This window comes from Salmo trutta, chromosome 25 (genome assembly GCF_901001165.1).
Source record: "Salmo trutta chromosome 25, fSalTru1.1, whole genome shotgun sequence".
NCBI lineage: Eukaryota > Metazoa > Chordata > Actinopteri > Salmoniformes > Salmonidae > Salmo > Salmo trutta.
Genome location: NC_042981.1, coordinates 34,535,384 through 34,560,987, shown reverse-complemented (window position 1 = coordinate 34,560,987; position 25,604 = coordinate 34,535,384). Strand labels below are relative to the sequence as shown.

General features: G+C 42.6%; 1 long non-coding RNA gene across 4 annotated transcripts; it reads right to left on the bottom strand.

Annotated features, from left to right (window-relative positions):
- Positions 1–426: 426 nt before the first annotated feature.
- LOC115162475 (uncharacterized) lies at positions 427–15,448 on the bottom strand. Of its 4 annotated transcripts, none has more exons than XR_003869560.1 (6): positions 14,974–15,439; positions 14,228–14,354; positions 9,184–9,310; positions 1,599–1,944; positions 825–994; positions 427–620 (listed from the first exon to the last, which is right to left on the bottom strand). It is a non-coding gene; the product is annotated as an uncharacterized LOC115162475 (long non-coding RNA). The 4 variants fall into 4 exon arrangements; XR_003869559.1 differs by having other exon boundaries at positions 825–991; positions 14,974–15,438; XR_003869561.1 differs by having other exon boundaries at positions 825–1,944; positions 15,264–15,448.
- Between the last annotated feature and the right edge of the window lie 10,156 nt (positions 15,449–25,604).

Below are 25,604 nucleotides of genomic sequence, written 5' to 3'. Positions count from 1 at the left end.
ACTCGTCACCTTTCTTCTGGAATCCAGAGGACATAAAACAATATTGAGGTAAGCTGTATATCGATTTTGAGACATGACATGATATTTTAGTATACGCTTTTCATATTAAATGCGAAATTCCTGTTATTTTTTAAAGATTTCACAAAAACAAGCAGATCTCTGAAATGTCAACGGAGCACTGAGCGTACAGCGAGCTTTTTAGAAGAAAAAAAAGTTATGTTAATTTAGCTTTTTCCGACTCGCATAAACAACTTTGCAGACTACCACCACAACATGCAAAATCCTCAAAAGTCACTGCGAGAAAGGGTCGCCACTAGTATACGTAAACAGAGCTCGGTGCTTATTAATCGGACGTATTAGGTTACGAAATCCGACTTTTTTGAATATAAATGTTCCACTGAACAATTCAGAACATGAAAAATCATATTTGTCTTGGTAAAATGTACTTTATAACACAAGTGAAATTTCATCACCAAAGTGTGGGTGGACAACATACTATTAGACAGATTTGACCCAAATACACACCTGAGGTCATCTCATTCACAATTCCAGACCTGTACAAAGTGTGGTCTCCTGGCAGCTCTTGTGTGAAACTCCAGGTGAATGAATGGCAGGAGACGCTGGTGATTTTCAAACTGGTTAGTGTTTAGATAGGTGAGAGCATGCATGTATAGGTAAGTGATAGTATAGACAGGTGTGGTCTGGTATTTAAGGACAGGTGAGGGCTGAGACTGACCGGTGACTGTATGCATGTGTACGTGAATGGCGAGCACAGACAAACGCAGGTTAATCCAGGCGAGGTAAAACCAGATAAGACTACTCACCAGTAGACATGGTAGAGCTGTTCTGGAGCTCCTGCAGATCCTTTGCCATCCTTGCTGTGTCCTGTTGCTGCACCAGGGACTGGAGGCTGTGGAGCTGGGCCAAAACAGCAGGGGAGGAATGTTCCATTGTACAGGCTGGTCAGAAGACCCTCCACTACCAGATGAACCTGCTTGGTAGTGGATTAAGTATACTATTACTCCACCAACCATTATAAGCTCCGTTGCTGAACGGGCCTGTGTTTAATCCCCTGGTCTATCTCTAGACTGAGGAGCATATAAGGAACAGGAGCATGTAGCCCCTTTAACTGAACTACTGTGGACATTTCCAGAGGTCTTCCTTCTTAGCCTTCTGCAGTAATTCACCAACAGAGAAACCTTAATCCCTGGAACCAATGGGATTCTTTGGACTGACTGACTGTCTAGTCCTCCAGAGGCAAGTCATGGAGGGATTATGACAGACCAGATGACTGAGCCTGTCCATTACATTTGAGCATGATGAAGTAAACCCAAACACCTCAATGCACCTCTACACCTCGATTCCTAAATCTCTCAAGGTCCTCAAGTTGTTATAGGCTAGTGATTAATGAGCTGTGCTTTCACTTTCAATTTGCGTGTGCTCTGCACAGTGCTGTTCAAATTATTTATTTTCTGCCAATCCGAAAGCTATAAAATGAACTATGCTTCAGCACTTTTGGCCAGCTCTTAGGAAGACTGAAACACAGCTTAGGCTATATGTATCTGGGTTGATTAGCAGCCCTGGTATATCACACTCACAAATCAGACACGTAGATCTTGTGTGGTCCTGAGGAAGATTATCACTTCAGCTGCTCTTCTCTGCCTCATCTCTTCCTCCCCCCTCCCATCCTCCTCACTCTCGTAGGTGAACTCGAGCTGGAGCACGGGGCACCAGACCCAGAGACAAGAGCTTCTGTTTATGACGTTTCTTCTTCAGCTTCCTCCTCTTCTTCTTGTTGAGCCAGACTCCTTCCTCCATGGGGGTCCCCAGGGTTGGATTCTGTAACCTGGCCCGCTCTCTCCACCACTGTCCCACCTCCTGGAGCTATAGTTCCCATTTCTCCTTCTACCTCTTCATCTTTGTTGGACTCATGAGTGTTCTCAACTGAAGGGAACAAGAAAAAGTGAGAGCTTTTTAACTTTCATGACTTTCACAAACTAGTGTCTAATCCCTTAAAGCTGGAATCCTCAATTGTAAAACTGCCACGTCCTTTTGTGATATTAGAACAACAAAGTTACTGCAAACAACGAACACAGCTTTTTCCCCTCGGACATCAGTGCATGCAGGTGCATACAGTGGGGGAAAAAAGTATTTGATCCCCTGCTGATTTTGTACGTTTGCCCACTTACAAAGAAATGATCAGTCTATAATTTCAATGGTAGGTTTATATGAACAGTGAGAGACAGAATAACAACAAAAAAATCCAGAAAAACGCATGTCAAAAATTTTATCAAATGATTTCCATTTTAATGAGGGAAATAAGTACTTGACCCCTCTGCAAAACATGACTTAGTACTTGGTGGCAAAACCCTTGTTGGCAATCACAGAGGTCAGACGTTTCTTGTAGTTGGCCACCAGGTTTGTACACATCTCAGGAGGGATTTTGTCCCACTCCTCTTTGCAGATCTTCTCCAAGTCATTAAGGTTTCGAGGCTGAAGTTTGGCAACTCGAACCTTCAGCTCCCTCCACAGATTTTCTATGGGATTAAGGTCTGGAGACTGGCTAGGCCACTGCAGGACCTTAATGTGCTTCTTCTTGAGCTACTCCTTTGTTGCCTTGGCCGTGTGTTTTGGGTCATTGTCATGCTGGAATTCCCATCCACGACCCATTTTCAATGCCCTGGCTAAGGGAAGGAAGTTCTCACCCAAGATTTGACAGTACATGGCCCCGTCAAATGATGCGGTGAAGTTGTCCTGTCCCCTTAGCAGAAAAACACCCCCAAAGCATAATGTTTCCACCTCCATGTTTGACGGTGGAGATGGTGTTCTTGGGGTCATAGGCAGCATTCCTCCTCCTCCAAACACGGCGAGTTGAGTTGATGCCAAAGAGCTCCATTTTGGTCTCATCTAACCACAACACTTTCACCAGTTGTCCTCTGAATCATTCAGATGTTCATTGGCAAACTTCAGACGGGCATGTATATGTATTCTTGAGCAGGGGGACCTTGCCAGCGCTGCAGGATTTCAGTCCTTCACGGCGTAGTGTGTTATCAATTGTTTTCTTGGTGACAATGGTCCCAGCTGCCTTGAGATCATTGACAAGATCCTCTCGTGTAGTTCTGGGCTGATTCCTCACCGTTCTCATGATCATTGCAACCCCACGAGGTGAGATCTTGCATGGAGCCCCAGGCCGAGGGAGATTGACAGTTCTTTTGTGTTTCTTCCATTTGCGAATAATCGCACCAACTGTTGTCACCTTCTCACCAAGCTGCTTGGCGATGGTCTTGTAGCCCATTCCAGCCTTGTGTAGGTCTACAATCTTGTCTCTGACATCCTTGGAGAGCTCTTTGGTCTTGGCCATGGTGGAGAGTTTGGAATCTGATTGATTGATTGCTTCTGTGGACGTGTCTTTTTTACAGGTAACAAGCTGCGGTTAGAAGCACTCCCTTTAAGAGTGTGCTCCTAATCTCAGCTCGTTACCTGTATAAAAGACACCTGGGAGACAAATCTTTCTGATTGAGAGGGGGTCAAATACTTATTTCCCTCATTAAAATGCAAATCAATTTATAACATTTTTGACATGCGTTTTTCTGGATATTTGTGTTGTTATTCTGTCTCTCACTGTTCAAATAAACCTACCATTAAAATTATAGACTGATCCTTTCTTTATCAGTGGGCAAACGTACAAAATCAGCAGAGGATCAAATACTTTCCCCACCCACTGTATGTAGTGCAATTTGTTTTACTACCATGCAATACGCTCCCCAGCTTTGCGTCGCCAACAAAAACAACGGCTATGGTGCTTTTTCCCCATATTGCGGATTCCAATGCAGCCGTTAGGTATTGATATCAATCTTACTGTAATAGTTTTCCATTTAAATTAACAAAAATAGCTTTCTAGCAAAAAAACTATTTCTCAAGCAGAATTTAACTAGGACTGTCGGGGAGTGGTCTGAGTTGGGAGGGGAAAACTGAAAACTAGCAGTCTGGAACTCTTTGTTATTGGTCTATTAACAAATTTACCGCTTGGTGATGTCAGCAGATAAACAGAAACTCCTGTCCATGCAAACCTGCTGATTAGAAGGTCCTGTGTAGATTGCATTTTAAACCAGCAAATTTCAGGAAATAACCTTGATTTGGCGGCAGGTAGCCTAGAGGTTAGAGAGTTGGACTAGTAACCGAAAGGTTTCAAGATCGAATACCCAGGCCGACAAGGTAAAAATCTGTCGTTCTGCCACTGAACAAGGCAGTTAACCCACTGTTCCTAGGCTGTCATTGAAAATAAGAATTTGTTCTTAACTGACCTGCCTAGTTAAATAAAGGTAAATAAAATAAAATGTCACATTGTTACCATGTTAGTTTCATCAGCTGTTGTACAATATGATACAAAACACAGGAAAAACATTGACTGCCCTGGGCCTTTAAGGCAAGAATCCCATTTGGCTGTAGTACTGTGCTATGGTAAGTCCCTGTGTTCCAAATTCATCAAAAGTACCCATTTCATCGCAATTGGAATGAGCCACCTTCAACACCATGTCTACCCGGCCTTTAACACAAGACATTGTTTACTTAATAACAGATCAAGCATATTCAGCCAAGCAGCACCCCTTGGATGACCCTGCCTATATACCTCTCTGTAGCTGAGGGGCTGGATCGATGCTCCAGGATGGGTGGATATCCACTGTCCAGGATCACAGAGCACAAATCTGACCGAATCGCCTGTGGTAAAGATGGGGCCTGCCCACACACGGCAGAGAGTGGAGGTTTTTTCCCCAGGGTAACTGGTGGGTAGAGAGGCTGTCTGGAAATCAGCAACTCAACCACAGTCTATAGTCTCCAGCACCACTACCGCAGAGCGTAAATGCAGACACTGTTAGGTGGGCGGCACACACACACACACACTCTCTTTCTCTAGGCTTTCAGCAGAGTGTTGATAGCTTACCCGTCTGAAGGGGAAGCAGCTACCATATGGGCAGCTGTGCAGAGAGAGAGAAAGTGGCATTTTAAGCATCTTAAAAAACATTTGACTTATTTATCAATTTTCAGCTGTGAAAAGAAACTGCGCAAATAGTAAGCTGGTAAATGATTATTCACGGCATATTACATAAAACTAATCATAAAAACCATGTACAGTGCATTCGGAAAGTATTCAAACCCCTTGACTTTTTCCACATTTTGTTTCGTTACAGCCTTTCTAAAATTGACCCAAATTCTTTTTTCAATCAATCTACCCCATAATGAAAGTTAACAGGTTTTAAGAAATGTTGGCTAATTTATAAAAAGAAATGTAAATACCTTATTTACATAAGTATTTAGACCCTTTGCTATGAGACTAGAAATTGATCTGAGGTGCATCCGGTTTTCATTGACCATCCTTGAGCTGTTTCTACAAGTTGATTGTAGGCCACCTATAGTAAATTAAATTGCGTGGACATGATTTGGAAAGGTACACACCTGTCTATATAAGCTCCCACAGTTGACAGTGCGTGTTAGAGAAAAAAACCAAGCCATGAGGTCGAAGGAATTGTCCGTAGAGCTCCGAGACAGGATTGTGTCGAGACACAGATCTGGGGAAGGGTACCAAAACGTCTCTGCAGCATCGAAGATCCCCAAGAACAATGGCCTCCATCATTCCTAAATGAAAGAAGTTTGGAACCACCAAGACTCTTCCTAGAGCTGGCCACCTGGCCAAACAGAGGAATCGGGGGAGAAGGGCCTTGGTCAGGGAGGTGACCAAGAGTTCCTCCTTGGAGATGGGAGAACCTTCCAGAAGGACAACCATCTCTGCATCACTTCGCCAATCAGGCCGTTACGGTAGAGTGGCAAGACGGAAGCCATTCCTCATTAAAAAGCATGACAGCCCGCTTGGAGTTTGCCAAAAGGCATAAAAAGACTCTCAGACCATGAGAAACAAGATTCTCTGGTATGATGAAACCAAGATTGAACTCTGGCCTGAATGCCAAACGTCACATCTGGAAGAAACCTGGCACCATCCCTACAGTGAAGCATAGTGGTGGCAGCATCATGCTGTGGGGATGTTTTTCAGTGGCAGGGACTGGGAGTTTAGTCCAAGATTGTGGGAAAGGTGAACGGAGCAAAGTACAGAGAGATCCTTGATGAAAACTTGCTCCAGAGTGCTCAGGACCTCAGACTGGGGCAAAGATTCACCTTCCAACAGGACAACGACCCTAAGCACACAGCCAAGACAACACAGGAGTGGCTTCGGGACAAGTCTCTGAATGTCCTCGAGTGGCCTAGCCAGAGCCCGGACTTGATCCCGATCAAACATCTCTGGAAAGACTTGAAAATAGTTGTGCAGTGACTCTCCCCATCGAACCTGACAGAGCTTAAGAGGATCTGCAGAGAAGTATGGGAGAAACTCCCAAAATACAGGTGTGCCAAGCTTGTAGCGTCATACCCAAGAAGACTCGAGGCTGTAATCGCTGCAAAAGGTGCTTCAACAAAGTACTGAGTAAAGGGTCTGAATACCTACCTGTTTTTGCTTTGTCACTTTGTCATTATGGGGCATTGTGTTTTAAAAACATTTTTGAATAAGGCTGTAATGTAACAAAATGTGGAAAAAGTCAAGGGGTCTGAATACTTTCTGAATGCACTGTAGGAAGTGATTTGCTGTTGGAGGTAATAGGTAAATTATGGGGCTAAGTGGACATGGGCTCGATAATAGACGCTTAATGCAGCAAGGTCCAGCTCAATCAATCGTGGTTCAAAGACACAGGCTGTCCTGTAGTATGAAGACGGACGTGTGGTACATTCACACGCACGCATAGTATTAGTCATGAAAAAAAAAGTATGTTTAAAAGGGAAACAGGTGAACTGCAGTCATCTACGGAATGTGAGTCACACTGCTCCCTCTAGTGGTCAGCTAGGCTAAGTCTATTAGTGATCCAGAAACAACATTGTAATGTTGACAGGAGGGATGAATAGTAAGGTCATCCAAGGTCTCTCTGATGAGTAAATCTAAACCACTGCTAAGATATCATTCTTGGCTGAGTTGGTCCCTCACTTTAAACATTTTGACTGTCTAAGAACTCCAAGGCCTTGTGGGAGGTTGAAGGAATTAGGCTTTTGGAAACAAATTCCTTGTGACATGCATAGACACACAGGCCCAAAACTACTCACCAAATAGCAGGCACTGGGCAGCCCAAATACAATGCAGTAGAGTTGCTATTAACTAGGCAAATAGCAGTAGACATTGCTCTTACAGTGTCAGATTATTCAGTCACTTGAGTATTGCTGAGCTTCTCCCCATGCCTCTTCACTTGTTTTTGGTGTGTACACTGTTCATTGAGATTTTCCCATAAGTGGGCCTTTTCAAATATGCAATATACATGATGACTTCATTCCTTGCTTAGATGTTAATAAAAAAATAGAGAAGAACTGCATCATGTGTATAAGAGCGTCTGCTAAATGACTTAAATGTAAATGCGTATATGCCCAGCTGCTCTACATGGAAGTACTTTAAGCCATTATTCAAAATAGACATCTGCCACGGTAAATGTTAAGACTTTGAAGAAACACACAAAAAAAAACGTATTTTCATGACTATGAGGTTGTCATGGTGCTCTTTGCTTTCTCCATGGTAACAACAAATATTTAAAGCGGTAGGCATAATGTACCTGCAAGTGTACTGTAGCAGAGTCACAGACACAAACATCCACTCAAAACCCCTCTACTACTCCAAGTGTACTGCTACAGGATTAGGCCTATCCTGTAATTGCTAACCTCTACTACTTCTAAAATAGTGTTGCTTGTCAGAAAAATGGAATGGCCAAGCATTAAAAAGGTGCAATACGCAGAAATCGCTCCGCCATTTCCTGGTTACAAAAATGTGAATAGTTCGCCAAATTTCAGTTTGTGACAAAACAAGCAATACAGTGAAGAGAATCATTGTACCATCTAAACTGCTGTGAAATATATTTTCAATAAACAAAAATAGTGTTTTCAGCTTGTGTACAAAACCGAAAGACACAAAAACAAAACTTAACGGGAAGCATAGAAATAGCGCACATAGAACCGATCTACCGGTTCTTAGACTTGCTTTTAATGAGAATGATAGATCTATAACTCATATTTCTATGTGAATTTGGACGGGCTTTAAGAGAGTATTAATAGGCCTAAATTGCTGACTCGGCCTAAACCATTGTAACGGGCAAATATAGCTGAATTGAGTATGCCTTGATGTCATAAATTCTTGAGCTGCTAGAAAAACATGTCTTCCAATGAATTAACACAATTGCTGCAGAGAGCTGGTAAAGTGTAAATACTAGTACAACCCATTCAGTGTACAAATGAAGGTGTGCCTTAGGCTATTCTCTAATGGCAACTACTAATCTCATCAGTTTCAGCCAGGAAGCCCAAACCCCCTACCTCTCCAGCAGGCAGATGGTGAGTGAGTGAAATGGACTGGGGTAGGACGGCTTAGAGCAGCTTGTTCATCCAGCTGTTCCGTGATGCCAGGGAAACCTCCACTAAACACATCTACTGTACTTGGTTACATCGCAGTCTACTGATCACATATATTTTGTTTTATACGTTCTATGGTAAATCAATGTCAACTGTTGAGCCTAAATGGTTTAATTGAGTGCCCACATAAGCCATTTACACTGAGATAATCAACCCATGTCTGTAATAATAACCATAACATTTGACCTCGAGAACACACTGAGCAACAGCATCAACTGTTTTATTTAACTAGGCAAGTCATTTAAGAACAAATTCTTATTTACAATTACGGCTTACCCCGGCCAAACCCTAACCCGGACGACGCTGGGCCAATTGCGCCGCCCTATGGGACTCCCAATCACGGCCGGTTGTGATACAGCCTGGAATCGAACCAGGATATGTAGTGCCTTAGACCGCTGCGCCACTCGGGAGCCCCTAACTGGCTGGTCTAATCCATTTGGCACAGAGATCGAAAAGATCCCACCTCAATGCATGGGGTACACTCTGCATAACCATCTCACAACTAAGATCACGGTTACAAATATTTGTTCCTGCTTTTCCCCCACAACCGGACTGGAAAAGACAATCAAGGAGAGTGATAGTAACAGAGCACTGAGCCGAACCGGGAAACCGGGGAGGCCTCGATAGTAAATCCCTTGCTTTACGGCGCATCTCTGTCCCCACAGACAGTCCATAAATGTAAGATTATAGCCCTCTTACCAAGTCCACAGTATTTATGCATGCTGGCTGAAGGCGTGACAGATCCCTCTGCACTCTTGTAATCTGCAGGGGGAGCTAGGACTGTGTATACTCAGCCTGGCTGGGGATAGTGTTATTCCTCTCTCTCCTGAGACAGAGCAAATGAGAAAGAAACAACATTAGCTATACTGTGAGTACTGGCAGTTGGTTTGGAGGTGTTTGTAGCTGTATCACTTCCTGAGTGTGACACCAACTTAGTTGGGAGTAATAAAAAGCAGGTGATGTCTCACCTTGCTCAGCTCCGGAAACAATATTTATTTCAAATCCAATTTTATTTATTACATATGCCGAATACAACAGGTATGGACCTTAAAGTGAAATGCTTACTTACAAGCCCTTAACCAACAATGCAGTTTTAAGAAAAGTATGTGTTAAGTAAAAAAATAGACAAGTAAAGAAAAAAAAAAGTTACAAATAATTAAAGAGCAGCAGTAAAATAACAATAGCGAGGCTATATACTTGGGGTACCAGTACAGAGTAAAATGTACAGAGGCACTGGTTAGTCAAGGTGATTTGAGGTAATATGTACATACATGTAGGTAGAGTTAAAGTGACTATACATAGATAATAAAAAGAGAAAAGCAGCAGCATAAAAGAGTGGGGGGGGGCGATGCAAATAGTCTGGGTAGCCATTTGATTAGCTGTTCAGGAGTCTTATGGCTTGGGGGTAGAAGCTGTTGAGAAGCCTTTTGGACATAGACTTGGTGCTCCGGTACTACTTGCCGTGTGGTAGCAGAGAGAACAGTCTACAGTTGAAATCGGAAGTTTACATACACTTAGGTTGGAGTCATTAAAACTTGTTTTTCAACCACTCCACAAATTTCTTGTTCACAAACTATAGTTTTGGCAAGTCGGTTTGGACATCTACTTTTTGCATGACACAAGTCATTTTTTCAACAATTGTTTACAAACAGATTATTTCACTTATAATTAATTCACTGTATCATAATTCCAGTGGGTCAGAAGTTTACATACACTAAGTTGATTGTGCCTTTAAACCGCTTGGAAAATTCCAGAAAATGATGACATGGCTTTAGAAGCTTCTGATAGGCTAATTGACATCATTTGAGTCAATTGGAGGTGTACCTGTGGATGTATTTCAAGGCCGACCTTCAAACTCAGTGCCTCTTTGCTTGACATCATGGGAAAAATCAAAAGAAATCAGACAAGACCTCAGAAAAAAAAAATGGTAGACCTCCACAAGTCTGGTTCATCCTTGGGAGAAATGTCCAAACACCTGAAGGTACCACGATCATCTATACAAACAATAGTACGCAGGTATAAACACCATGGGACCACACAGCCATCATACCGCTCAGGAAGGAGGCGCGTTGCGTCTCCTAGAGATGAACGTACTTTGGTGCGAAAAGTGCAAATCAATCCCAGAACAATAGCAAAGGACCTTGTGAAGATGCTGGAGGAAACGGGTACAAAAGTATCTATATCCACAGTAAAACGAGTCCTACATCGACATAACCTGAAAGGCCGCTCAGCAAGGAAGAAGCCACTGCTCCAAAACCGCCATAAAAAAGCCAGACTACGGTTTGAAACTGCACATGGGGACAAAGATCGTACTTTTGGAGAAATGTCCTCTGGTAAGAAATATAACTGTTTGGCCATAATGACCATCGTTATGTTTGGATGAAAAAGGGGGAGGCTTGCAAGCCGAAGAACACCATCACAACCGTGAAGCACAGGGGTGGCAGCACCATGTTGTGGGGGTGCTTTGCTGCAGGAGGGACTGGTGTACTTCACAAAATAGATTGCTTCATGAGGAAGGAAAATGATGTGGATATATTGAAGCAACATCAAGACATCAGTCAGGACGTTAAAGCTTGGTCGCAAATGGGTCTTCCAAATGGACAATGACCCCAAGCATACTTCCAAAGTTGTGGCAAAATGGCTTAAGGACAACAAAGTCAAGGTATTGGAGTGGCCATTGCAAAGCCCTGACCTCAATCCTATAGAAAACTTGTGGGCAGAACTGAAAAAGTGTGTGCGAGCAAGGAGGCCTACAAACCTGACTCAGTTACACCAGCTCTGTCAGGAGGAATGGGCCAAAATTCACCCAACTTATTGTGGGAAGCTTGTGGAAGGCTACCAGAAACATTTGACCCAAGTTAAACAATTTAAAGGCAATGCTACCAAATACTAATTGAGTGTATGCAAACTTCTGACCCACTGGGAATGTGATGAAAGAAATAAAAGCTGAAATAAATAATTCTCTACTATTATTCTGACATTTCACATTCTTCAAATAAAGTGGTGATCCTAACTGACCTAAGACAGGGAATTTTTACTCAGATTAAATGTCAGGAATTGTGAAAAACTGAGTTAAAATGTATTTGGCTAAGGTGTATGTAAACTTCCGACTTCAACTGTATGACCTGACTTGGGTGGGTGTATTCATTGACAATTTTTTAGGGCCTTCCTCTGACACAGCCTGGTGTAAAGGTCCTGGATGGCAGGAAGCTTGGCCCCAGTGATGTACTGGGCTGTACGCACTACCCTCTGTAGTGCCTTGGGGTCGGAGGCCGAGCAGTTGCCATACCAGGCAGTGATGCAACCAGTCAGGAAGCTCTTGATGGTGCAGCTGTAGAACCTTTTGAGGATCTGAGAACCCGTGAAAATCTTTTCAGTCTCCTGAGGGGTAATAGGTTGTCGTGCCCGCTTCACGACTGTCTTGGTGTTCTTGGACCATGATAGTTTGTTGGTGATGTGGACACCAAGGAACTTGAAGCTCTCAACCTGTTCCACTACAGCCCCATCAATGAGAATGGGGGCGGGCTTGGTGCTCCTATTCCTGTAGTCCACAATCATCTCCTTTATCTTGATCACGTTGAGGGAGAGGGTGTTGTCCTGGCACCACACGGCCAGGTCTCTGACCTCCTCCCTATAGGCGGTCTTGTTGTTGATCAGGCCTACCACTGTTGTGTCATCAGCTAACTTAATAATGGTGTTGGAGTCGTGCCTGGCCATGTAGTCATGAGTGAACAGGGAGTACAGCAGGGGACTGAGCACGCACCCCGGAGGGGCCCCCGTGTTGAGGATCAGCGTGGCATATGTGTTGTTACCTGCCCTTAGCACCTGGGGGGGGGGGGGGGGGGGGGGGGGGGGGGGGGGCGTCAGGAAGTACAGGATCCAGTTGCTGGGGCAGGTGTTTAGTCTCAGGGGCCTTGGCTTAGTGATGAGCTTTGCGAGTACTATGGTGTTGAACGCTGAGCTGTAGTCAATTAATAGCATTCTCACATAGGTGTTCCTTTTGTCCAGGTGGGAAAGGGCAGTGTGGAGTGCAATAGCGATTGCATCATCTGTGGATCTGTTGGGGCAGTATGCAAATTGGAGTGGGTATATGTTTTATGTGATTATGATGTTGATGTGGGCCATGACCAGCCTTTCAAAGCACTTCATGGCTACAGACGTGAATGCTACGTGTCGGTAGTCATTTAGGCAGGTTACTTTAGTCCCTGTGCCCAAGAACACTATGTCGGTCTGCTTGAAACATGTTGGTATTACAGACTCCGATAGGGAGAGGTTGAAAATGTCAGTGAAGACACTTGCTAGTTGGTCAGCGCATGCTCGCAGTACACGTCCTGGTAATCCGTCTGGCCCTGCGGCCTTGTGAATGTTGACCTGTTTAAAGGGCTTACTCACATCCGCTACGGAGAGCGTGATCACACAGTCGTTCGGAACAGCTGATGCTCTCCTGCAATTTTCAGTGTTACTTGCATCGAAGCAAGCATAGAAGTAATTTCGCTCTTCTGGTAGGCTCATGTCATTGGGAAGCTCGCGGCTGTCATAGTTTGCAAGCCCTGCCACATCTGACGAGCGTCAGAGCCGGTGTAGTACGATTCGATCTTAGTCCTGTATTGATGCTTTGCCTGTGTGATGGTTTGTCGGATGGCATAGCAGGATTTCTTACAAGCTTCCGGGTTAGAATCCTGCTCCTTGATAGCGGCAGTTCTACCCTTTAGCTCAGTGCAGATGTTGTCTGTAATCCATGGCTTCTGGTTGGAGTATGTACGTACGTATATACATACACTGCGGGTACGACGTCATCAATGCACTTATTGATGATGCCAGTGACTGTTGTGGTGTACTTCTCAATGCCATCGGAAGAATCCCGGAACATGTTCCATTCTGTGCTAGCAAAACAGTCCTGTAGCTTAGCATCTGCTTCATCTGACCACTTTTTTATTGACCGAGTCACTGGTGCTTCCTCCTTTAGTTTTTGCTTGTAAGCAGGAATCAAGAGGAGAGAATTATGGTCAGAGCTTCGTATGTGTCTCTGTGTGTGGAATAAAGGTGGTCTTGAGTGTTTTCCCCTCTGGTTGCACATTTAACATGCCTGCAGAAATTAGGTAAAACTAATTTAAGTTTCCCTGCATTAAAGTCCTCGGACACTAGGAACACCACTTCCGGATGAGCGTTTTCCTGTTTGCTTACGGCCGTATACAGCTCATTGAGTGCAGTCTTAGTGCCAGCATCGGTTTGTGGTAGTAAATAGACAGCAACAAAGAATATAGATGAAAACTCTTGGTAAATAGTGTGGTCTACAGCTTATCTTGAGATACTCTATCACAGGCGAGCAAAACCTTGAGACATCCTTAGATATCATGCACCAGCTGTTGTTTACAAATATACATAGAGCGTCACCCCTTGTCTTACAGAAGGCTACTGTTCTATCCTGCCGATAGAGTGTATAACCCGCCAGCTGTATGTTATTCATGTCGTCATTCAGCCATGACTCGGTGAAACATAAGATATTATTGTTTTTAATGTCCCGTTGGTAGGATATACGTGCTTGTAGTTCGTCTATTTTATTATCCGATGATTGTACGTTGGCTAATAGGACCGATGGTAAAGGCAAATTACCCACTCGCCGCCGGATCCTTACAAGGCACCCTGACCTTGGTCCTCAATATCTCTGTCTCTTTCTCCTGCGAATGACAGAGAAGAATAACTTGAGAATAGAGTTTCATATTACAATATACAAGTCACTTACCAGTGATAGTGGCCTCCTCCTCTACGCCTACTTTTTGTTTCACAGAGGTCTCAGGGGGTGGAGAGCTGGATTCTTTCGCAGGCCTGGGAGGTAAGGTACAGCCTCTGAAGAACCTTAGACTGGAATACTGAAACAAAGTTAACTAACATTCTTAAAGGTGCTACACATATATTTTTTTGCATAGTAATGTCTGAAAATGTCTATTATACCTGCCGCTAATAGTGGAATGATAGTGTTTCACAACATTACTTAACTGCCACTGTTGTGATTGGCTAAGATATTTGCCTATTGATTTCTTTCTTCAGGAGCGGCTTCTTTTGTTAAAAAAAAATTATACTCTTATGTGTAGCATCTTTTAACTTTTATTTCACTTTGCTGTCCATGTCAAGTACAAGCCATTCTCTTCAAATAAAAATGTAGTTAATGGACAAATGGGGGGGGGGGGAAAATCATCACAACAGCAGCTGATAGATTAAAGTAAAACGGACAGTAAGCATAAACACTTGATTAAAATCAGAAGCTTACAACAAAAGGAATACAATATATCCAATGATGTATACATCTATGAATGTATTACAAAAACACGCGGGGTTGACAGGGCAGGATGGCACTTGCGTTTGACACACAGTGAGATGCGCGAGGTGAGTAGCTGCCTTGCTAGCAGGATAGCTAGCTAGTACAAACTTGTAAAACTAGCTAATGTTAGCTTAACGTTACGTCTGGCGTTAGAAGCGAAATGGACTTACCTTGTTTGCTATGTGCCGTATCACTAGAATTAACTCGAGTGCGCCATTAAACAAACCTGTGATGACCGCTAAAGCTACCAGCTAGATAGCTCGTTAGCATAGCCATCTACCCTGAGAGTGAGTGTTTTGCAGCTTTTAAGAACTTCTGGAATGACACTCATTTGCATCATTGCATTGACTAAGCATGTCCCGTTACCACTGAAATATTTTAGCCAAATATCATTGTGTGTGTGTGTGTGTGTGTGTGCACAGTGGTGAAAGAAAAAAAACAAGCAAGCTAGAGCACAGACCTCACTTAGCTATCCACACGAGAATGGAACCAAAGACGGTATGGTTTAGAAACTGATAGAAGTTCAACTGCCTGCATCAGTGCCCCTGCCAGACAGTGGCCCACTATATCCTGATCAACAGCGTCCCCTCTGGTCGTATCTAGTAATATCAACTCCATTGACATGCGCAAACTAAGCCAGATGTGAAGAAGGGTTTGAAAGCAGCGCATGGAAACCGCGATGTGAATATCAACTAGGTAGGTGCCCATGGCTCAGCATCAGGACCAGAGTGAGCCTAGTTTGGAATGGGCGCACCCTCTAAACTTCGCTGGAAACCTCAGCATGTGAACGGGATTTGAGGAGGAATTACCTACTGTAGAATGTCAGCTCTGAAGAAGGTAACATCATTTTTGATAATCTACCCCTCATGTCATAGTTATACCCTATTCGAAAAGTCTAAGCGTGTCGGATTAACAACGTTGGCAGGACATGGATTTCAATGTGTTTGAATAGTCAGTGATTTTAGCATAGTGATAGATTAAGTGTTCAGTTGGGAATTGGGTAGGTCTCAGCATCTTACTTCCAAATACATTTGCTGTATGGCTGATCAGTCTTATGTAATATCCACTGTTTAAGAATTTTGATAGATGATTTTGGTAGGAAAGATAATTAATTACTTTTTAGTTACCTGCAATTATAAATTTCCTAGAAAGACTCTCATTGGAATGATTTTGCACTGTGGTGCACCTGACATGCTTTTGTACACAAACACACCACTGTTCTCTCTGGTTGCTGCTGCATACATGCACAACTTTGTCCCGGAGGAGAAGAGTGAGAGATGGGAACTTTCTAGGCAAAAAAAATTCAATTTTTGGTGAGATGTAAACCTCTGAAATTGAAAAAATGTATCTTTCACAGTGCATCTCATCTCACACACTTCTGTGAGCAGCCGGCAGACATGCAATGTGCTGCTGCTATCTGTCTGTGTGGACTATGTTCAGTGGAAGCAGTGGTGGTGGTTAGTAGTGGGTACCGCTTGCCTTGCATGCTTTGAAGGGAGAGCTCGGTTCAGCTAGGGAAGGGAGGCAGGCAGCCGTGTTTGAATAGTCAGTTTCTCTGTCTGTGAGGAGCTGGGAGGAAACCTGGGTAAACATGTTATGTAATGATCGGGTGTTGAGGACACTGTGAGAGAAGCCAAGTATTCAACAAGACTATCTGGGACAATAATAATCAACTAGTACACTGTGCATTTATTTATTTGTGGCCAAAGAGCAATAGCAGCAAGACTAGATGTATTCCCGTGAATCTGTGAATTAGGTTACATCACTTGGGCTGCGGCTGGCATACTGGAAATACATACAGTATGATGTGCTATTGTCAGGTATGATGATGAGTCAAAGGCCACAGTAGTTAGGATTCACAGTTTGCAGATGCAATTATTGATGCCAAACACAAATGCTGTTATTGTGTGCAAAATTGGGTTATTGAACACCACAGGAAGAAGTGCTATAAAATTCCTGGTATACCATTGGCACAGTACAATCAATTATCTGGTTGCACAGAGACCGCATATTGGCTAGTGGTTGGCAGAGTTCCCACTGGGCACAGATGTCAGTTCAACGTCTAGTTTTGATTTACATTGGTTGGGTTGTCAACTTATGTGAATTCAATGTGAAAGGAACTAAAAATGTCTGGATCATTGGATTTAGTTTAAAAGTTGGATGAAAAAAATATGTAATTCCCTTATGTTGATGACTTTTTGCAAATCAGTTTACCACATTGATTCAACAACATCGTATTGAATTATTTTGCGGAACTGATGTGGAAACAACATTGATTCAACCAGTTTTTTCCCAATAGGTTGTAAATATTCCACATACATTATATGTGTTTTTATTTAACTCGGCAAGTCAGTTAAGAACAAATTCTTATTTACAATGGTTAACTGCCTTGTTCAGGGGTAGAACAACAGATTTTTACCTTGTCAGCTCAGGGATTCAATCTAGCAACCTTTAGGTTACTGGCCCAACGCTCTAACCACTAGGCTACCTGCCACCCCCTAAAAAGGTGAACGTTGTAATTTGCATGTAATCACTCTCCTAAAAGCTGAATGGCACATTGCGATCCCTCAAGACTCATATTTCCTAAACAGTTTAAATACGCTACACCTTGCCTCTTCAATAATACAAAGAGCTTGTCCATATTTTTAGCCCATAGTTGCCAACGCATCTTTATTCAATGACAACCAGCTGCGCGGCAGAAACTTTGTGGTAGATTCCTGTGTGTTTCTCTCTGGACGAGGAACAGAGAGGATCGCTACAGTCGCAACATGGAAACTGCATTTCTTACCATGTGGAAGTGCGCTGAGGGCACGTCAATTGCAAAGTGTTCTGTGTTCATTTATTATGCAAGCGTGTGTGAGAGATAGTGGTTTGGCAAAGCCCTGTCGTGACAGCCAGGCGGAAAGCAGTGTGTAATGAAATGAAGTGAATGGAAAATGGGGGCGGACCTGGCGTCAAATGAGCAGGGAGATATCAAGATTGGCAACTGTAAATGATTAGCATGTGTTTGTGTGGTATTGTACGTGTGTGTGTGTGTGTGTGTGCGTTCGTGTGTGTGTCAGGGCTGGGCTCAATTCAGAATTGAATTGAGAATGCCTCATGAATTCCAATTAAATTGTTGCATTTGAATTTAATTAGAATTTAAGTAGTTAACAGGATACAGAATTGCAAATCGAATTTGCATGAAAGGAAATAGAATTGATATCAGTGAAATTTAATGAAATTAAAATGTCTCTTCTATTCTATATAAGGTTACACAGTTGACGGTGCATGTTAGAGCAAAAACCAAGCCACGAGGTTGAAGGAATTGTGCGTAGAGCTCCGAGACAGGATTGTGTCGAGGCACAGATCTGAGGAAGGTTGCCAAAAAATTCTTTAGCATTGAAGGTCCCCAAGAACACAGTGGCCTCCATCATTCTTAAATGAAAGAAGTTGGTCACTCTGACAGAGCTCTAGAGTTCCTCTGTGGAAATGGAAGAACCTTCCAAAAGGACAACCATCTCTGCAGCACTCCACCAACCAGGCCTTTATGGTAGAGTGGCCAGACGGAAGCCACTCCTCAGTAAAAGGCAGTACGCTTGGAGTTTGCCAAAAGGCACCTAAAGGACTCTCAGACTACAAGAAACATTATTTAACTCTTTGGCCTGAAGGCGTCACGTCTGGAGGAAACCTGGCACCATCCCTACGGTGAAGCATGGTGGTGGCAGCATCATGTTGTGGGGATGTTTTCAGTGGCAGGGACTGGGAGACTAGTCAGAATCGAGTGAAAGAAAAACAAAGCAAAGTACAGAGAGATCCTTGATGAAAACCTGCTCCAGAGCGCTCAGGACCTCAAACTGGGGCGAAGGTTCACCTTCCAACAGGACAACGACCCTACAAGACAACGACTAAAATGACCCAGCCAAGACAACGCAGGAGTGGCTTTGGGACAAGTCTCTGAATGTCCTTGAATGGCCCAGCCAGAGCCCTGGCTTGAACCCGATCGTACATCTCTGGAGAGACCTGAAAATAGCTCTGCAGTGACGGTTCACATCCAACATGACAGAGCTTGAGAGGATCTGCAGAGAAGAATGGGAGAAAATCCCCAAATCAGGTGTGCCAAGCTTGTAGTGTCATACCCAAGAAGACTATATGGGTAATGTTTGCCCATATCATGCAGCCCTAGTACAGTACTTAACCACTAGCTGTAATCGCTGCCAAAGGTGCTTCAACAAAGTACTGAGTAAAGGGTCGGAATACTTATGTAAATGTAATATTTCATTTTTTTATTTATTTTTGCAACAAATTCTAAAAACCTGTTTTTGCTTTGTAATTATGGGGTATTGTGTGTAGATTGATGAAAGAAAACTATTTAATACATTTTAGAACAATGCTGTAATGTAACAAAAATCAAGAAAATGTCAAGTGTCTGAACACTTTCCGAATGCACTGTATAACACTTTGTATCCAGGACAAAACGGGAATTGCTTTGCCACATATTCTGTACAGGCTAACTTCTTTTCAGTTCTTTTTGTCAATTAGGTTAGTATTGTGGTGTAACTACAATGTTGTTGATCCATCCTCAGTTTTCTCTTATCACAACCATTAAACTCTGTAACTCTTTTAAAGTCACCATTGGCCTTATGGTGAAATTTCTGAGCAGTTTCCTTCCTCTCTGCCAACTGAATTAAGATGGACCCCTGTATCTTTCTAGCAACTGGGTGTATTGATACACCATCCAAAGTGTAATTAATTTCACCATGCTCAAAGGGATATTCAATGTCTGCTTTTTTATTTTTACCCATCTCCCAGTAGTTTCCCTTTTATGCGAGGCATTTGCTTTGTGGTTGAATCTGTGTTAGAAATTCACTGCTCAACTGCATTATGTATAATTGTATGTGTAGGGTACAGACATGAAGTAGTCATTCAAAAATCATGTGATACACTATTACTGCACACAGAGTGAGTCCATGCAACTTATTATGTGACTTGTTAAGCAAATGTTTACTCCTGAACTTTTTTATGATTGCCATAACAAAGGGGTTGAATACTTATTGACTCAAGACATTTCAGCTTATTCATTTGTAATTAATTTGTCAACATTTCAAAAAACATAATTCCACTTTGACATAATGGGGTATTGTGCGTAGGCCAGTGACACAAAAATATACATTTAATCATTCTTAAATTCAGGCTTTAACACAACAAAAGTTGGAAAAAGTCAAGAAGTGTGAATTCTTTCTGAAGGCACATATCAAAATTAACCCAGTTGAAAGGAGACACATATATAAGATGTTGTTGTATTAAAAATGCAAATGAGACAATATGCACGTGCCTATACTGCTTGAACTCCAATATATAGACCTTAAGTATAATTATGAATGTGGTTTTATTTGGAAATGACTCATTTTGTTTGGGCATGCTCAGGTTGACTTTTTCATGGAATCGCCCAGGCACAGACTTAATGGGTCCAGTCAGTGTGAGTTAAATTTGATTAAGTTACTGTAAAAACACAGAGTTCTGGCTTCTTTAGTCAACAAACAGTAGGCTAACTGTTTAAATTGTTCTCCCTTTGGTATCACTTCTCCTGCTCGTGTTTGCTCTGATTTCAGCTGTTGAAGAACTTAACCACTATTTTGTACAGTACTGTATAGGGCTGCACAATTAATTGAATTGACATCGAAATCGCAATATTAACATGTGCAATATCCATATCGCAAGAGGTCCATAGCGCATGCAATATTTTGAAACGCATCTCAACCGCGAGTAACGGACGTTTTTATAGTTTACTACATTTTTTTCTCTCCTCTAGCGGCTGCTTCCCACACACACCAAGCCCCGCCCCCTTGTCACTCAAGCAGCACAGTTCCTCCTCACTGTTAGATTCACCATAAGGGTAAAATGCAGTCAACTGATTGTTCCAAACAAGAACGATGCTTCTTTCCACTTTGCTTCTTACCATAAGTCATTACATTTCTATGATTCCAACAGTTCGCCCAAGTGTTTTGATCCAGGCAATATCGCATGTCAAATCGCGACAGCAAAATTTGGTAATATGGGTAATATTTGGCCATATCATGCAGCCCTAGTACAGTACAGTTCTTCAGCTATAGGTCTAGTAGTCTATCTTGTCTGTGGGTGTAGTTTGCTGGTGCAAATCGTGAATGTGAAAGTGCCGTTTTCTTGAACAAACTGAAAGTTAAGCGGAGGGAGAGATTATCAGTCATACAGACGTGAGAAAAACACTCAACTCTGTGAACTTAATGGAGGGGTGATGATATTAGAGGCGGAGATGTTCTCATTTACAGCAGCCACCTGGGGAATAGTTACAGGGGAGAGGAGATGAATGAGCCCATTGGAAGCTGAAGATGATTAGGTGGCCATGAAGGTGTAAGGGACAGATTGGGAATTCAGCCAGGACACCCTACTCTTACAATAAGTGCCATGGGATCTTTAGTTACCACAGAGAGTCACGACACCCGTTTAACGTCCCATCCAAAAGACGCCACCCTACACAGGGCAATGTCCCCAATCACTGCCTTGAGATATTTTATCTAGGACCGGAGGAAAGAGTGCCTCCTACTGGCCCTCCAACACCACTTCCAGCAGCATCTTGTCTTCCTTCCAGGGACCGACCAGGACCAACCCTACTTAGCTTCAGAGGCAAGCCGGCAGTGGGATGCAAGGTGGTATACTGCTGGCAAATTTTAATGCATGCCATAGGTAGTGGATTTGGAAACAAAAAACATAGCATGTCATTCTGGAAAGTGGTTGCTTTACCTGATTTATTGTCATATTGTGTAGCGATAATGTGGTAATCTTTACAAACTGTCTTTCTACAGTTTGTTTTGTGAGAGAGGCTACCATGTTCAAATCCTCCTCCTGAAGTATAGCCTAGACTTCATCTCATTTTAACCTTCATTCAGAAAGTCTCTCTCTCTCGCTCTCTTTTCTTCCCTGATATGAACTGTTGGCACTGCCTCGGTCTGGCCCCCCTTTTATCTAACATGAGTGTCAGACGCTGTAGCCGACCTCTTCACCCTGCTGTGCACCACAAGCACTGTATAACTGGTCACCTGTACCTTTGCCAAAATCGACCATGCTATGTCTATAGGATGTATCGACCTCTCCTCAACCCCACCGCTCCCTCCTCTGATATGGAGGGCTGCCTGTAGATGGACATCCTGTAGTGATTTCACCTCCACAAGTTAAAAACATCTTTTATATGTCCATGTGGCAGATATATGCAGTGAAGTGCAGTGCTCTCAACTCTAAGTGAACACGGTTCTACGTGAAAGAATGCACAGTATACTGCCAGTGAGCGGTGCACTGTAAATCTTTACGAAGCGGTTTTGGTGGGTATTTTGGTGTGAACCTTTGCATTTACATTTACGTCATTTAGTAGACGCTCTTATCCAGAGCGACTTATGGGTGATACAAACATGGTATAGGTGTTGTAAAATACAGTATATTCACTTTAGGGTGCATGAGTACACGTGTCCTGAAACTGAAAGCATCTACATGTGAAGTGGGGGTAGTCTACTTGGTGTAGTACAGAACTTTCCTGCAATGCAGGACATTTTAAACTTGTAGTGCATTTGAGGTTTAAAAAGGCTCCTGAAGTTTGTAATTTACGCTTTGAAATTTCTGACTTGATTTTCCCTTACAAAAAATGTACCAACCCCTACACAGATGTCCGTTAATTATAATCCATAATTCACATTTCCTGTTGCTGCAGGATTATTATCGTGCTGTAGCAAACTGTCTCAAATGAAGATCCTACATCAATAGGTAGCTTATAGTGCTATCCCCTTTAGGTCCCTTTCAGTCAGTTCACTGGTTGTAGTACTATCATTACGTGGTAAGCCGTTCCTCAGCAGACTAAGCTGCAGTTTATTAAGTCTCTAACTTCCTCAGGGGATTCTGATTAAACATAGCACTTATCTAACATTTCATCTACACACCAGTGATCTTGATAGCTTGACTGAGCATAGGGGACCAAATAGGGGAGAGTAGCAAACACTTTGAAATGCATTGAATCTACTCCACTTCTCAGCTGCAGGAAGAGTTGCTCCCCAGCCACCCACTAGTAGTTTGTGCCAAGATATCCCATTATACACAGCTTTTTTCATAATTGTGTGTATGTATGTGTGTGTGTGAATGCATGCATGCGTGAGTGAGGCTGGCTTTGATACTGTCAGTGGATCTGAGTCTCTGCTGGGACAATAGGCATTTCTGTTGACTACCCTCCTCTTGATAAACTGTGTTGCATCTCCCCAGCCCTGCATGCAGTGCAGAGGCGTTAAATGAAACTGGGACAGTGTGTTCATCCAACCCTGTCTTGTATTCAGGGGAGTTTTCAACTTTCTTCAGCTTACTAGAGTCAATGTCCATGCCGCACGGAATTCTAATTACCATACACCAAAAAAATCCCCATCAAAATCTGGTTGTTCAAGCGACACTCTAAGAAAAAAGGGTTCCAAAAGGGCTCTTCATCTGTCCCCATAAGAGAACCCTTTTTGGTTCCAGGTAGAACCATTTTTCGTTCGAGGTAGAACCCTGCTTGGATTCAGGTAGAACTATTTTGGGTTCTATGGTTCTATGTAGAACCCTCTGTGGAAAGGGTGTTACATGGAACCCAAGAGAGTTCCACCTGGAACCAAAGGGGTCCGCCTGGAACCAAAAAAAGGTTATTCAAGGGGTTTCCTTCTAGATAGTATCTTCTTTTCTAAGAGTGTAGAGATGTCTATTTTTTGCATGGGCTGCGGAGATGCAGTGGAGATGTATTCCTGTTAGTAGTCTTGGGTGGAAAACAACCCAAGACTTTTATAACATTTACATGTATGCTCCTCTGTTATCTATGACTGGTAGAATTCATGCTAATGCTGCTGTATCAGTGTGTCCTATTGAGGGGCAATCAGTGTTCTGCTGATTTCTATTCAGCAGTCAGATCAACTGGCATGGCCAAACGGTACTTTTGCTTTCTGCTCCCCAAATGGCCATTCAGAGAATAGGCAATCAGTTCCTTTTATATGAGATGCCATCAGTAAAAAAAACAAAAAAAACTAGAAACGATAGTGTATGACTTTTCTGGTCTGTATTGGCTTTTTCGTTTTGCACCTCTCTCCAATTCTCACTTTTACTTTCCTGAGTCTGTGATTGTTATTGTGTGAAATTACCACTGGCCAATCTCTCTTTTCATTGGCAGTCTACATTTTATGCTTGTATTTCAATTGAGAGCGATCGAAGTCAGTTAAGACATGATTGTGAAACCAACCGTCAGTGGCCGAACAAGGACTCATTAGACATACGTGAGTAAAAGAAAAGATACCTTAATAGAAAATGACTCATGGAAAAGTTAATGTCACCCAGCAAAATACTATACTGAACAAAAATATAAATGCAACATGTAAAGTGTTGGTCCCATGTTTCATGAGCTGAAATAAAAGATCCCAGAAGTTGTCCATACGCACAACAAGCTTATTTCTCTCAAAATGTGTTTACATCCCTGTTAGTGAGCATTTCTCCATTGCCAAGATAATCCATAGACCTGAAAGATGTGGCATATCAAGAAGCTGATTAAACAGACTGATCATTACACAGGTGCAACTTGTGCTGGGGACAATAAAAGGCCACTCTAACGTGTAATTTTGTCACACAACACAATGCCACAGATGTCTCAAGTGTTGAGGGAGTGTGCAATTGGCATGCTGACTGCAGGAATGTCCATCAGAGCTGTTGCCAGAGAATTTAATGTTCATTTCTCTACCGTAAGCCACCTCAAACATATTTTTTGAGAATTTGTCAGTATGTCCAACTGGACTCACAACTGCAGACCACGTGTAACCACACCAGCACACCGTGACCATATTACAGCCACACCGGCGGTCACATGTCATGCCGGCAGTCAAATTTCACATGCCCGTTTAGTCACGGTAATTAGGCTTCTCCAAGCTCTGATGCTGCTGGTCATTAGTAGCCTACCAAACTTGCTAACTGCCTGGTACTCAGCACTCTATTGTCCCTCTAATCACTCTGACATCAATGCAAATGTGATCAAAAATCGAATCAAACACTTCATGAGAGCCCATGAGCTCATGTTGTGCAACATTTCTATAGGCTATTTCTACTATATTTATTTCTCAACTTTCCTAATATTAAGCACATTGCTTCTCTTTACAACAGGAGTATAGCCTACCTGGCTGGCATGAAAATGAACCACTGGAAAAGTGTCCTCCATTCTCTATTTAAGTACATAGATGACATGTATTTTTTTCCCCTGCCCCTGTTTCGATACAGGTACTTGATAATGGTCCATTCTAAATCAAAACAAATTTCACACATATATTATTTAGTATATGTAAAGACAAGTTTAAATCAAGAATAGTCGGATAGGTGTCAATATTAGCCTATCACTTGTGAATTATATATTATCACTTGTGAATGATGCCCAGCTTGTGTTCAGTAAGGCAAGGTACAGTGCATTCGGAAAGTATTCAGACCCCTTGACTTTTCCGACACTTTGTTACGCTACAACCTTATTCTAAAATGTATTAAATAGTTTTTCTCCCTTATCAACCTACACACAATACCCCATAATGAAAAACTGAAAAATGGTGTAAAATATTGGGGGCAAATGTATAAAAAAAAAAATTACTGAAATATCACATTTACATAAGTATTCACACCCTTTACTCAGTACTTTCTTGAAGCACCTTTGGAAGCGATTACAGCCTCAAGTCTTCTTGGGTTTGACTCTACAAGATTGGCACACCTGTATTTGCGGAGTTTCTGCCATTCTTCTCTACAGATCCTCTCAAGC